Source organism: Rutidosis leptorrhynchoides, chromosome 11 (assembly GCF_046630445.1).
Source record: "Rutidosis leptorrhynchoides isolate AG116_Rl617_1_P2 chromosome 11, CSIRO_AGI_Rlap_v1, whole genome shotgun sequence".
NCBI lineage: Eukaryota > Viridiplantae > Streptophyta > Magnoliopsida > Asterales > Asteraceae > Rutidosis > Rutidosis leptorrhynchoides.
The window spans coordinates 15,695,110-15,701,915 of record NC_092343.1 but is presented as its reverse complement, the minus strand read 5'-3'; positions in this window follow the sequence as shown (position 1 = coordinate 15,701,915).

Here is a 6,806-nt window from a genome sequence, read left to right as displayed (position 1 = left end):
CTTATGTCTAGACGAGATCCTAATGCTTGCTGTAATGTCTGCCAGAATCTTGAAATAAATCTGCCATCCCTATCAGAGATAATAGAGATTGGTATTCCATGTCTGGAGACGACTTACTTCAAATACAGTCGTGCTAACTTCTCCATCTTGTCATCTTCTCTTATTGGCAGGAAGTGTGCTGATTTGGTGAGATGATCAACTATTACCCAAATAGTATCAAAACCACTTACAGTCCTTGGCAATTTAGTGATGAAATCCATGGTAATGTTTTCCCATTTCCATTCCGGGATTTTGGGTTGTTGAAGTAGACTTGATGGTTTCTGATGCTCAGCTTTGACCTTAGAACACGTCAAACATTCTCCTACGTATTTAGCAACATCGGCTTTCATACCCGGCCACCAAAAATGTTTCTTGATATCCTTGTACATCTTCCCCGTTCCAGGATGTATTGAGTATCTGGTTTTATGAGCTTCTCTAAGTACCATTTCTCTCATATCTCCAAATTTTGGTACCCAAATCCTTTCGGCCCTATACCGGGTTCCGTCTTCCCGAATATTAAGATGCTTCTCCGATCCTTTGGGTATTTCATCCTTTAAATTTCCCTCTTTTAAAACTCCTTGTTGCGCCTCCTTTATTTGAGTAGTAAGGTTATTGTGAATCATTATATTCATAGATTTTACTCGAATGGGTTCTCTGTCTTTCCTGGTCAAGGCGTCGGCTACCACATTTGCCTTCCCCGGGTGGTAACGAATCTCAAAGTGGTAATCATTCAACAATTCAATCCACCTACGCTGCCTCATATTCAGTTGTTTCTGATTAAATATGTGTTGAAGACTTTTATGGCCATTGGTTGATTCACGAACCTATAACAATATATACATATATATCGAAGTATGTTCAAAATATATTTACAACACTTTTAATATATTTTGATGTTTTAAGTTTATTAAGTCAGCTGTCCTCGTTAGTAACCTACAACTACTTGTCCACAGTTAGATGTACAGAAATAAATCGATAAATATTATCTTGAATCAATCCACGACCCAGTGTATACGTATATCAGTATTGATCACAACTCAAACTATATATATTTTGGAATCAACCTCAACCCTGTATAGCTAACTCCAATATTCACATATAGAGTGTCTATGGTTGTTCCGAAATATATATAGATGTGTCGACATGATAGGTCGAAACATTGTATACGTGTCTATGGTATCTCAAGATTACATAATATACAATACAAGTTGATTAAGTTATGGTTGGAATAGATTTGTTACCAATTTTCACGTAGCTAAAATGAGAAAAATTATCCAATCTTGTTTTACCCATAACTTCTTCATTTTAAATCCGTTTTGAGTGAATCAAATTGCTATGGTTTCATATTGAACTCTATTTTATGAATCTAAATAGAAAAAGTATAGGTTTATAGTCAGAAAAATAAGTTACAAGTCGTTTTTGTAAAGGTAGTCATTTCAGTCGAAAGAACGACGTCTAGATGACCATTTTAGAAAACATACTTCCACTTTGAGTTTAACCATAATTTTTGGATATAGTTTCATGTTCATAATAAAAATCATTTTCTCAGAATAACAACTTTTAAATCAAAGTTTATCATAGTTTTTAATTAACTAACCCAAACCAGCCCGCAGTGTTACTACGACGGCGTAAATCTGATTTTACGGTGTTTTTCGTGTTTCCAGGTTTTAAATCATTAAGTTAGCATATCATATAGATATAGAACATGTACTTAGTTGATTTTAAAAGTCAAGTTACAAGGATTAACTTTTATTTGCGAACAAGTTTAGAATTAACTAAACTATGTTCTAGTGATTACAAGTTTAAACCTTCGAATAAGATAGCTTTATATGTATGAATCGAATGATGTTATGAACATCATTACTACCTCAAGTTCCTTGGATAAACCTACTGGAAATGAGAAAAATAGATCTAGCTTCAAAGGATCCTTGGATGGCTTGAAAGTTCTTGAAGCAGAATCATGACACGAAAACAATTTCAAGTAAGATTTCCACTCGAAATAAGATTGTTATAGTTATAGAAATTGAATTAAAGTTTGAATATGATTATTACCTTGTATTAGAAAGATAACCTACTGTAAGTAACAGAGGTTTCTTGATCTTGGATGATTACTTGGAATGGATTTAGAAAACTTGGAAGTAAACTTGCAATCTTGGAAGTATTCTTGATTTTATGAAACTAGAACTTTTGGAATTTATGAAGAACACTTAGAACTTGAAGATAGAACTTGAGAGAGATTAATTAGATGAAGATGTAGGTGTTTTTGGTCGTTGGTGTATGGATTAGATATAAAGGATATGTAATTTTGTTTTCATGTAAATAAGTCATGAATGATTACTCATATTTTTGTAATTTTATGAGATATTTCATGCTAGTTGCTAAATGATGGTTCCCACATGTGTTATGTGACTCACATGGGCTTCTAAGAGCTGATCATTGGAGTGTATATACCAATAGTACATACATCTAAAAGCTGTGTATTGTACGAGTACGAATACGGGTGCATACGAGTAGAATTGTTGATGAAACTGAACGAGGATATAATTGTAAGCATTTTTGTTAAGTAGATGTATTTTGATAAGTGTCTTGAAGTCTTTCAAAAGTGTATGAATACATATTAAAATACTACATGTATATACATTTTAACTGAGTCGTTAAGTCATCGTTAGTCGTTACATGTAAATGTTGTTTTGAAACCTTTAGGTTAACGATCTTGTTGAATGTTGTTAACCCATTATTTATTATAACAAATGAGATGTTAAATTGTTATATTATCATGATATTATGATATATAATATATCTTAGTATGATATATATACAGTTAAATGTTGTTACAACGATAATCGTTACATATATGTCTCGTTTCGAAATCATTAAGTTAGTAGTCTTATTTTTACATATGTATTTCATTGTTAATACACTTAATAATATATTTAATTATCATTTAACATAATTAACCAAGTGTATCAATATCTTAATATGATTCATATGTACCTAGTAAGACGTTGTTATAACGATAATAGTTATATATATCGTTTTCGAGTTTCTTAAATTAATAGTCTCATTTTTATGTATGTAACTCATTGTTAAAATACCTAATGAGATACATACTTATAATAAAATCATGTTAAATATATATATAACCATATATATGTCATCATATAGTTTTTACAAGTTTTAACGTTCGTGAATCACCGGTCAACTTGGGTGGTCAATTGTCTATATGAAACCTATTTCAATTAATCAAGTCTTAACAAGTTTGATTGCTTAACATGTTGGAAACACTTAATTATGTAAATAACAATTTCATTTAATATATATATAAACATGGAAAAGTTCGGGTCACTACAGTACCCACCAGTTAAATAAATTTCGTCCCGAAATTTTAAGCAGTTGGAGGTGTTGACGTATCTTCTGGAAATAAATGCGGGTATTTCTTCTTCATCTGATCTTCTCATTCCCAGGTGAACTCGGGTACTCTACGAGCATTCCATCGAACCTTAACAATTGGTATCTTGTTTTGCTTAAGTCTTTTAACCTCACGATCCATTATTTCGACGGGTTCTTCGATGAATTGAAGTTTTTCGTTGATTTGGATTTCATCTAATGGAATAGTGAGATCTTCTTTAGCAAAACATTTCTTAAAATTCGAGACGTGAAAAGTGTTATGTACAGTCTCGAATTGTCGAGGTAATTCAAGTCGGTAAGCTACTGGTCCGACACGATCAATAATCTTGAATGGTCCAATATACCTTGGATTTAATTTCCCTCGTTTACCAAATCGAACAACGCCTTTCCAAGGTGCAACTTTAAGCATGACCATCTCTCCAAATTCAAATTCTATATCTTTTCTTTTAATGTCAGCGTAGCTCTTATGTCGACTTTGGGCGGTTTTCAACCGTTGTTGAATTTGGATGATCTTTTCGGTAGTTTCTTGTATTATCTTCGGACCCGTAATCTGTCTATCCCTAACTTCACTCCAACAAATCGGAGACCTGCACTTTCTACCATAAAGTTCTTCAAACGGCGCCATCTCAATGCTTGAATGGTAGCTGTTGTTGTAGGAAAATTATGCTAACGGTAGATGTCGATCCTAACTGTTTCCGAAATCAATAACACATGCTCGTAGCATGTCTTCAAGCGTTTGTATCATCCTTTCACTCTGCCCATCAGTTTGTGGATGATAGGCAGTACTCATGTCTAGACGAGTTCCTAATGCTTGCTGTAATGTCTGCCAGAATCTTGAAATAAATCTGCCATCCCTATCAGAGATAATAGAGATTGGTATTCCATGTCTGGAGACGACTTCCTTCAAATACAGTCGTGCTAACTTCTCCATCTTGTCATCTTCTCTTATTGGCAGGAAGTGTGCTGATTTGGTGAGACGATCAACTATTACCCAAATAGTATCAAAACCACTTGCAGTCCTTGGCAATTTAGTGATGAAATCTATGGTAATGTTTTCCCATTTCCATTCCGGGATTTCGGGTTGTTGAAGTAGACTTGATGGTTTCTGATGCTCAGCTTTGACCTTAGAACACGTCAAACATTCTCCTACGTATTTAGCAACATTAGCTTTCATACCCGGCCACCAAAAATGTTTCTTGATATCCTTGTACATCTTCCCCGTTCCAGGATGTATTGAGTATCTGGTTTTATGAGCTTCTCTAAGTACCATTTCTCTCATATCTCCAAATTTTGGTACCCAAATCCTTTCGGCCCTATACCGGGTTCCGTCTTCCCGAATATTAAGATGCTTCTCCGATCCTTTGGGTATTTCATCCTTTAAATTTCCCTCTTTTAAAACTCCTTGTTGCGCCTCCTTTATTTGAGTAGTAAGGTTATTGTTGTAGTGACCCGAACTTTTCCATGTTTATATATATTAATTGAGATTGATATTTACATGATTAAATGTTTCCAACATGTTAAGTAATCAAACTTTTTAAGACTTGATTAATTGAAATATGTTTCATATAGACAATTGACCACCCAAGTTGATCGGTGATTTACGAACGTTAAAACTTGTAAAAACTATATGATGACATATATATGGATATATATATATAGTTAACATGATACTATGATAAGAAAACATATCATAAAGTATATTAACAATGAACTACATATGTAAAAACAAGACTACTAACTTAATGATTTTTAAACGAGACATATATGTAACGATTATCGTTGTAAAGACATTTAATGTATATATATCATATTAAGAGATATTCATACATGATAATATCATGATAATATAATAATTTAAAATCTCATTTGATATTATAAACATTGGGTTAACAACATTTAACAAGATCGTTAACCTAAAGGTTTCAAAACAACACTTACATGTAACGACTAACGATGACTTAACGACTCAGTTAAAATGTATATACATGTAGTGTTTTAATATGTATTTATACACTTTTGAAAGACTTCAATACACTTATCAAAATACTTCTACTTAACAAAAATGCTTACAATTACATCCTCGTTCAGTTTCATCAACAATTCTACTCGTATGCACCCGTATTCGTACTCGTACAATACACAGCTTTTAGATGTACGTACTATTGATATATACACTCCAATGATCAGCTCTTAGAAGCCCATGTGAGTCACCTAACACATGTGGGAACCATCATTTGGCAACTAGCATGAAATATCTCATAAAATTACAAAAATATGAGTAATCATTCATGACTTATTTACATGAAAACAAAATTACATATCCTTTATATCTAATCCATACACCAACGACCAAAAAAACCTACAAACACTTTCATTCTTCAATTTTCTTCATCTAATTGATCTCTCTCAAGTTCTATCTTCAAGTTCTAAGTGTTCTTCATAAATTCCAAAAGTTCTAGTTTCATAAAATCAAGAATACTTTCAAGTTTGCTAGCTCACTTCCAATCTTGTAAGGTGATCATCCAACCTCAAGAAATCTTTGTTTCTTACAGTAGATTATAATTCTAATACAAGGTAATAATCATATTCAAACTTTGGTTCAATTTCTATAACTATAACAATCTTATTTCAAGTGATGATCTTACTTGAACTTGTTTTCGTGTCATGATTCTGCTTCAAGAACTTCGAGCCATCCAAGGATCCATTGAAGCTAGATCCATTTTTTCTCTTTTCCAGTAGGTTTATCCAAGGAAATTAAGGTAGTAATGATGTTCATAACATCATTCGATTCATACATATAAAGCTATCTTATTCGAAGGTTTAAACTTGTAATCACTAGAACATAGTTTAGTTAATTCTAAACTTGTTCGCAAACAAAAGTTAATCCTTCTAACTTGACTTTTAAAATCAACTAAACACATGTTCTATATCTATATGATATGCTAACTTAATGATTTAAAACCTGGAAACACGAAAAACACCGTAAAACCGGATTTACGCCGTCGTAGTAACACCGCGGGCTGTTTTGGGTTAGTTAATTAAAAACTATGATAAACTTTGATTTAAAAGTTGTTATTCTGAGAAAATGATTTTTATTATGAACATGAAACTATATCCAAAAATTATGGTTAAACTCAAAGTGGAAGTATGTTTTCTAAAATGGTCATCTAGACGTCGTTCTTTCGACTGAAATGACTACCTTTACAAAAACGACTTGTAACTTATTTTTCCGACTATAAACCTATACTTTTTCTGTTTAGATTCATAAAATAGAGTTCAATATGAAACCATAGCAATTTGATTCACTCAAAACGGATTTAAAATGAAGAAGTTATGGGTAAAACAAGATTGGATAATTT